Genomic DNA, 9,595 nt, shown 5'->3' with positions numbered 1-9,595 from the left:
TCCAAGTAGAAATGTACTCTTCATGTTGTTTTCATATGGTTTTGAAAGCTCAAATTATCTGATATTTTAAGAGAATTGATGACCTTGAGATGAAGTTATGAGGGTCTGCAGAGTCCTTTTTTGATATTTAATGCTGTTTTATATTTATTTTTCTTTTCATGTTGGCAGCACCACAAGACTTTGATTTGGTGGGCAAAGGTTTTTTTCAAAATATTAATAAGAAATGAAAAATATGAAGAAAAATAACTGAAATAAAGCATCATGCCAAAAAGGGGTTTCATTCTTTAATAAGGTATTTCTGCATTATGATGTCAGGACAGTTTTATCATGTATGTATTTTTTACTTTCCAAAAATATGAACAATGAATTTTAATTCAGAAATGAAAATCATGCTTATCATATAATTGGTGTATTTGCATCATTGTATGTATAAATTTCATTTTAATGTATTGTATTTATAATCCAATTAATGTAAGTTAATAGATCCCCCAGAGGGAAAAAAAATGGATTGGTAATATTTACCCATTTAACCAGCATTTTGAGTTCAGGATGAAAGAATTTTGGTCAGCTTGGATGGATGTCAGGAAGAAATTCGTTGAATAGAACTGGAAGATTAAACCAAATCATTAGCATACAGGAAAGAGAAATAAAGAGCAGAATCATAGAATCATTAATCATAAAGTGTCTGACAGCGGCAGCAGTAGAATGATTGATGATGAGCCAAGATTTTCACATCACCGTCTGGATTTGTCACACTTGTGAACTATGATTTGTTTAGTACACAAAATAAATATTTTGACAGCCATGCACACTCAGTGAAGATAAATGATGCTATAGTCAACCAGGGCAATGAACTTCACTGAAAACTATTCTGGACTGACAAATGTTGAAATGTAATTTATGTACTTGTCGTAAGTGTTTTGTCTTCATGTTCCAGTAGTTTTAGTGCTAAAACCCTTTAACGATGTTTTGAGATTTGAGAGATTTATTCACACAGAAGAAAGACTTTTCCAACATATAAACCACGCTTCTAACCCCGAGAAGAGAGGAATAGTGTGAAATGGTGATGGAAAACACATGAATCGAGGTGAAGAATAAACTGTTTTATTTTTAACTTCATAGTGTTCCAGAAAGTCCTTTCTGGAAAACTTGACAGTGCAGTCAGTAATAAAGGCGTAATGAGAGGATATGCAATGCTAGATCCCATTATCAGGTCGGAAAATATGAAAATAATAATGTTAACCCGGGATTTAGGAATGTGAGAAATGTCAGCGTATGAACAAATCTTTAAAGGGATAGTTCAAAAAAGTCATTATTTACCCTTTCACTTGTTCCTAACATATGAATATTTTTTTCTCTTTTTGAATACAATAGAAGATATTTTGAAGAATGTTGGTAACCAAACAGTTAATTGGTAGCCACTGACCTCCATATTATTATTATTATTTTTTTTCCATATTGTGGAAGTCAATGTACCATTTACCCAATGGTACAGCCACAGACCTTGGTATCTCACAATAATAAGATGATTTCTGATATGAACATCCAGGATTATTTGTTAACCCTAAACTATTAGCATTGTGAAAAGCCCTACTGAGCAGTATAAGGATTCTGTTTTAAGTGTGAAAAGCCCTAGAATGTGTTCGCCCTTGCTTCTTATCTTTCATTATGTTTTCAACCTTGTGAGGAGCAGTTTTTGGCAAAGTGCAACATTTTCCACACTTTCTAAAAATAATGTAAAACATAATGATGTCAGCCTTCCAACACTGTGTCGGATGTCGATTGCGGTTGTGAAATTGAGACGCTCACATGCTGTCTCATAAGCTAGTGTTAGCGCTGTTCATTTTCCCGAGGTTTGGGGGCAGATGTGCAGTGGGAGTATCTCAGTGCAAAGTTTCTCTGAGTCTGGAGCTGAAGCTCCCCAGAGGAGAGCTTTCAGTGGGTTTGCCATGAAGTCTGGATGACTATCTAGACGATTGCCAAAGTCAGAGACTTATTTCAAAGCAGCCAGTGGTCTCCAATGAGTCAAAGCACGCAATATTCATGAAAAGTGTGTGAATGCACGTCAGTTTGCGCTTTAACACATATCACTCTGTTCTTGTTCACAGCCCATCTGCTGCAGTGTTCCTGATAAAATCCAGAGCATCATGGGGGAGATGGATTGTGTGTCAGATGGTGTATCTCGCTTTCTCTCTCTCTATTTATGTGTGTGTGTGTGTGTGTGTGTGTGTGTGTGTGTGTGTGTGTGTGTGTGTGTGTGTGTGTGTGTGTGTGTGTATTGTGTGTGTCTGTGTGTCTGTGTGTGTGTGTGTGTGTGTGTGTGTGTGTTTGTGTGTAAAACCCCCATACCTGTAGTACAGCTGAATAACAGACCAAAAATTATATCAAAGCAACTGTCTGATCTCATCTGATAAAACCGTTCAGAAGTCTGGGTTCAAAAAAAAAAAAAAAAATGTTTTAAAGAAATTAATAATTTTATTTAGTAAGGGTGCATTCAATTGATTGACACATGATTGATTTTTTTTTTTTTTTAAATAAATGCTGTTCTTTCTAATTTTCAGCATTAGCAAGGATGTTTTGAAATTATCAAAAGTGACAGTAAAAACGTATAATGTAAATAAAAAATTCCACTTTACATTTCTTTTGAACTTTCTATTCATTACAAATAATCCTGAAAATGTATCAGTGTTTATACAAAAATATGAAGCAGCTCAACTGATTTTAGCATGGATAATAATCAGAAATGATTATTTAGCATCAAATCAGCATATTGCAATGATTTCTGAAGGATCATGTGACACTGAAGACTGGGGTAATAGCTGCTGAAAATTCAGCTTTGCATCACTGAACAGTAGTGTATAGGTAACAGTGCATACTTGTATTCTTCTGTTCAAAAATATTCTTTTCATAAGTGTTATTTACCAATATATATCAAATGTCTCTTTAAACATGCATACCTTCTCTGTCCTTAGGAGCCAAGTACACTAACTTTTAAACAACTTCATTAGCGTAAAAGTTTAAAGATGAGAGTTTAAATATAAATAAATAATATTTGTATGGATTTTTTTTTAAGGATGTGTCTTAACGATAAATAACATCAAACATGACTTTACAAATAATGTGTTGTTACATCTAAAGGATCTAAACTCTATTGACAGAACTTACAGAAATCTGAAATGCACCTTGAAAAACCTTGAAAAACATTCAAGTATGTTCATGACATCATGATATAGCCATGAAATGTCAGTGTCCCACTGGCAAAGACTTAATGATAACTGGCAGCTGGGTTTATTTTTCAAGTTCTTCAGAGCAAAATAACGCACTCCAGCTCTACGTATCCATCAGTTTTTTCCATTACCATGGAAACACACACACATACATACACACACGTGATGTGCTGCCTCATACTGAGCTATGTGTCTGCCAACACCTCCAATGTTTAATACTCATCTTCATATCGTTTGGTTTGAAAATTGATTTGCAGCCTTGTTTGTTGGTTGTAAAATAAATTAGCCTATGAATCAATGCTTTCAAGGTTGGTCCAATCTATATGTTCCATCAGCTGATATAATGCTCACATTTCACACATTTATTCATTCAGCACATCTATGCTTTCTAAGATACAATATACCTAATGCATTATTAAATCTCTGATCAATAAAATCACGTGATTGTATATTTACCAACTTAAAGCTATTAAACAGCTCATTGTGGACATTGTGTATTAAACGTTACAGTTAAAATTGATTGACTGAGTTTCTTTATAAGACACATCAGATATGAGTCTGTGGTCTTGTGGAAAGAAACCTTGATTAAATATTGATTTTTTTTTTCAGCAGACATCAAGCTCTTTTTAATGAGACTCATCTCAGTTGTCAATCACAGTCGTGGTTTGTGCCCGTCAATGGCCCTTCAAAGCCTTTGTTAATCTGTTTAGTGGCATGTGACAAAATGATCCTAAATCTGGGTCATATTAAACATCATTGGTATGATTTATACACAGCTTCAGCCTCAGAGTTCAGGAATGTGATCGCGCCTGTTCATACGGAGCGCAGATGTCTGTTTATGAAACCAGTGTGCTGATCATTTGCATTATTATGTAAAATGTTGTGTGGGGTGTTGAAGATCATTTCAAAGCTCTGAATTTTGCTCTTGGCATATTTTAAGTAGCTGAAATTGCTTGCCAACAAGGTTTAAAACATTTCCTTTTAATGGCCTGCTGATTTACAGTACATTATTTTGATGTACTTATTAATTCCTTAAGTAGGAAGTGTCCTACAAAGTGCACGCCACACTCCAGTGCACAAAGTACTCATAGTGCTCTAAAAGGTGTCGTAAGGGGCCCTTCGCTGTGCTTTCAGTGCCGTGACTTGCATTGTAAGCTGCACTCTGCGTTTCACTGTAAATTTATGACTCCCATCTCCGGAGTGTGATTCCACAGCCTCTGCTTTTGATTAAGAGCCGATGTGTGCCTCATCAGCACTATCAGAACAGCCATCTCTCCGGCTGTCAGCAACACCCGCTCACGCAAACAAGCAAGTTCACTTTTGCTCTCACACATACACAGATATGCCCACGGAGGAAATATATCTCCCTCTTGGCCGTGAGCGAGGTCGGCAATCATTTGAGAGAGTCTGGATAAAGAGTCCAGGCTGTACCAAAAGAGTTGATTGCTGTTGACATGGCTGTCTGGCACAGAACAGAGTCTCATCTAGAAACATGGCCCTGTCGTTTCAGTTTGAACTACTCAAAAGTTTTTTTTTTTTTTTTTTTTTTGTGGTTACTGTCATATTGTTACTTATTTGATCAACAAAAATATCACAGATCATGTTAGTAACATCAGCTGTGATTAGCAACATTGGAAAAATAGTCTCTACATTTCTGTAAAACTTCAAATATGTACCTATATAGACAATTCACTGCAGTTTCCAGCTGAAATGAACACTAGTGGTGGTGAAACACCAATTTGTATTGCTTTTTACACAAATTATGATTACAGGTGCAGATTTTCACACGGTTCCTTACACAATACTATTCTATGAAGTCGAAACAATTTTGCCACAGTGCAATATTACACACAGTGCAACTATTATATTTTGACATTTGCATTACATAGCCAGTTCCATATGTGTGACTTTTCTTATGCAGTAAACTTACTCTGTAGCTCACCTGGTACAGAATCCAAGTCTCGTTAAAAACAAGCTCAAAGATTCATTGAAATGAGCTGAAATAGCTTGGTTACTCCAACAAATGTGTTTTTATATCACGTTTGCTTATGTTAACACTACTAGTGAGGTTTAGGGTAGGTTTAGTGTAGGTGGTATGTTATTGTCAAACGCGCCTCTAAGCGCTACTGGCCCGGCATTTCATTTCCAAACTGCCACAACACATACTGTACTACATCTAATATAATAAAACACTGAGATGATCGCGCTTATCTGTTTCAGATAAAACTGAACACGCTTTTGGTGCCACTCATTTTGAACATTTCACTTTAAAAGTGTATTGAAACGTGCAAGAAGCAAGGTAATATCATTTTGCAGAAATGAAGGCATGTATTTCCAAAGAGCCTGGGTTGGTGATTAATGTATCGCCAGTGGAATACAACAAGATGTTGCCATGGGAACTGTCTTGGGAACATAAATAATTCAAGATGTGAATGAAAACATTCCAGTTAATTTGCTGTGATGAGATAATCCTCGAAGAGATGTAGAAAAACACAAGCGCTAATCTGGTACTTTGTCATAGTGGATCTCTTAAATGAGTGTGCAAATTCACTCAGTCAGATGAATTTTTGCTTCAGGCTATCAAAAGCATAGAACTCTACTGTTAAAAAGATTATAAAGTGCTGTGTTTTGCTGTCAGCTCTACTAGCAATTGTCCAGTCAGCCACACTTTTAAAATCACAAATCAGCTATTTAAGTGACACAGACTTCATGCAGTGCCTATAATGCAGGAGACAAAAATATCCCGTTTTGCTGCTATTTTGTTATGGAACTCATCCCCAGTAATCCCAGTGCAGACGACATGCATAATCCATATTAAACAGGATTTGAATGGGAAAAAAGCCTCAAAGGAACCAGACAAACAACAGCAGCCGCAATGCACCAAAAAAACAAAGTTCCAAAACACTAATCCGCATGGAAAAGGAGAAATCAAGGCCTCCAGATGTCCATATGGGACTATAATCTCTTTATCTCAGGAGGCTTCCCTTAAACATCGCCCTGTAACGTTGCCACAACGCCGCCCTCTTTTTGTAGGCTCTGATTTAATGGAGCGAACATTTCTTTATAATAAAATCCTCTGGGACTGATATGGGATAGTATCAAATATACAGGGCCAAAGTAATGGCTCCCCATACTGGGTGCTGATGGGAGAAAACAGCATCAGCCATGTGCCATAAAACTCAGAGTAATAATTGCACATCTGCTCACTATTCTCACGGACACAAAACACATGCACTTGTGCGCACACACACATAATCTAAATAGAGGCTTACCATAGCAAACATATGCATACAATGTATTCAGTCCATACAGGACACACATACACTACCTAAGATGTTTTCTCATTTGTCCATGTCACGCTTTCTCATTGGTCCCCATTGCTGGACAACAACAACATTGCAGTAATGGCCAAAAGGTCTCTCCCTGGAGTACTGCAAGACCCATTTTACAATCCAGAGCGTATCCTATTAGATTAGACTGGACAATCACATTACTTTGAATTCATTATCGTTTAAGCAATTTTTGTTAAATCTTATTTGAAGGTCCTGTCCAAAGGTCCTGTCATTACAAAAGCTTACTGAATGCAGAAGACTCATTTTCATTTCAAATGCTGAGAACAGAAGGAAGAATTATCCTTTGAACCCCATATTTGAATAATGATTTATTCTGACAGCCCTCACCTGTAGGCGCATAATCTTCTGAAGCAGTCTGGGATACGCAAAGACGATATTGTGATGTTGGAAGAACACATTGTACCTTTAAAAAACTGCTCTTTGAAATGTTGCCGAAATTAATCATATAAACAGAAAAAACTAAAATCATCAAGTGTTCAAACCCAAATGCAATTCTGTTTCATCTGTGGTGATGCACATTTCTCACGCATTTTGGGGTTTAAACGTTCACGAATGCCACATTTTCAATACCCTTGAGGGAAGTCACTCCATTAATCCATGAGCTGTATGTGCCTTCTTTACAGTAAAGAATACGAAATAGCTTTCGCCCTGAGAAATGACTGTCATTCAACTACATGAGCGTTTCTTCTTCCTGTGGGTCCCACAGATTTTCAGCTCAAAATAAATATTGAATAATCAAAGCAGCTCTTTGCAAACAAGCATGGATTTCACACGAACTCATTATGAAACACATATGAGGGATTTTAAAATCAATATACAGTAGTAATAACTCTCATGCCGCTTGTTGTTGTCTCAATGTAACGCTAAAAGGTTGTTAAAAGTTAAACAAAATATTTAAGAATTGACTGGAAAAAGTAAGATGTTGAAACAATGGTGCAACATCAAATTCAAGTCTCAGACATTATCTGTTAATTTATTCAAAAATGTATTAAACATGCAATTCATACATACAATGTCTTGAATACACCTCTTCTGTAACAAGCATGTGTAATTTCTGATTAAAACCTTATTTTATTAGTCATGAAGTCTAACAGGCATGCATAAATAAAATAAAATTAAATAAAATAAAATAAAATAAAATAAAATAAAATTAGCGGCCCCTGCAGACTGTTAAGACTCAGGACTATATGAAAGTTGATAACTCTCAAGGTTAGTTCAGCTTGTAAAATATCATGTGTTAATAATAATAATAATAATAATAATAATAATAATAATACATTTCTTTTTTATATATATATATATATATATATTTAAATCTATTTTTTCTTAAAAATGGTATGCAGGAATTATGGAGGATTTGAAGCTGTAATGGTGTAAATGATAACACTGGCCAGATTGCAATAATTTTTTTCAAATGTTTCTTATGAGATTGGCCAGTTGTGAGGCAGCTTGACTGGGAGGCTCATGGGAAAGTGGGAGGAGGAAATATCATATCTCCCTCTGGCTTAAAAAGTGTGAAGTATTTTGATACATATTTCATCTGCTCACACTTTTGGTCCCTGAAGTCATCTATCCTTCGCTCGCTGTCCCTCTTTTGCCTCTTCTCCCCTTTGGTTCCTTTGCTTCTCTCCCCTCTAGGTTTCCTTCTTCCTAATGCTGCTTCCCTTTTAGTCTCCCTTTCTCTCTCTCTTTCTCTCTCTCGCTCTTTCTCTCTCTCTCTCTCTCTGTACCATTCTCTGGCCACTCTCTGGAGCATCATAAATGTGTTGCAAGCGGATCGAGCCTTCCCAAACTCTCTAACCCCGACCCTTCCTTCTCTCTGTTTCTTCTAAATCCCTGTCTCTGGGTCACCAGAGTCCAGAAGCACTCATAAATCCTGAGGCACAGTTCAACACTTCAGCAGGGAAGCAAGACACTTCCAACCAGGCCATTACGTTCTCTAATGTTCTCACTGTGCTCCAGATGCAACATGCAGGGCTCCATCGATTTATTCAGACAGGCTTTACATCAGTCATACTAACATTAGGCCTGGATTCAAACAACTAGCAATATTTTCTACTTAACTGAATCCACTGAGGCTTCATTGACAAGAGAATGATTGCTTTAAAAAAGGTTGAAACTAGATGTGCCTCATTATCAGACAGTGTGATAAAACTTTCAGACACTCCTTCAGGGAGTTCAGACAGATAAGATACATATTTCATATTCTAATAAAGAATCATTTAAAGTCTAAAAATATCAGCTTAACCCAGGCATACACACGCACGTGGCATGCAAGGTACTACATATGGAAGTCATACTCCACCATCCAAACAAGCCACATGTAATAACCATCACAGAGCCTGACTCTGTGTAGAATAGATGCCTGCTGAAAAAAATCAGCTAAGACCAATATTAATTCCCATGCTGGATTATGCTGGTTATATCATTTACTTCAAGTTTGAATCAGCTTTTATCTTTTTTGCACATTCCAGACAGACTGTCAATCAATGCTATCCATGGGAACATTCTCGGAACTTTGGTTAACATTCTGGCAAGGTTCTCAAAATTATACATTGTCTGATAATGAGGCACTATCAACCTTACTGTTTAAAGGGATACTCCACCCCAAAATGAAAATTTTGTCATTAATCACTTACCCCCATGTCATTCCAAACCCGAAATAAAGCTCCATTCGTCTTCGGAACACAATTTAATATATATTGGATGAAAACAGGGAGGCCTGTGACTGTCCCATAGACTGCCCAGTAAATAGCAGTGTCAAGGTCCATAAAAGGTATGAAAGCCATCGTCAAAATACTCCATCTGCCATCAGACGTGCAATCTGGGTCATATGAAGCGACGGGTCATTTGTAAGCAAAGAAAACAAAAACCAACTTTTATTCAACAAATCTAGTGGCGCGGATTACACAGAAGAGCATACACAGCATGGGGTGATATGGAAAGACACAGAGGAGACTGTTGACAAAGGAATTGTTGAATAAAGTCGTTATTTTTGTTTTCTTCGGTTACAAA

The sequence above is a fragment of the Cyprinus carpio genome, chromosome A1 (assembly GCF_018340385.1).
Source record: "Cyprinus carpio isolate SPL01 chromosome A1, ASM1834038v1, whole genome shotgun sequence".
NCBI classification, from domain to species: Eukaryota; Metazoa; Chordata; class Actinopteri; order Cypriniformes; family Cyprinidae; genus Cyprinus; species Cyprinus carpio.
This window is presented reverse-complemented; position numbering follows the sequence as displayed.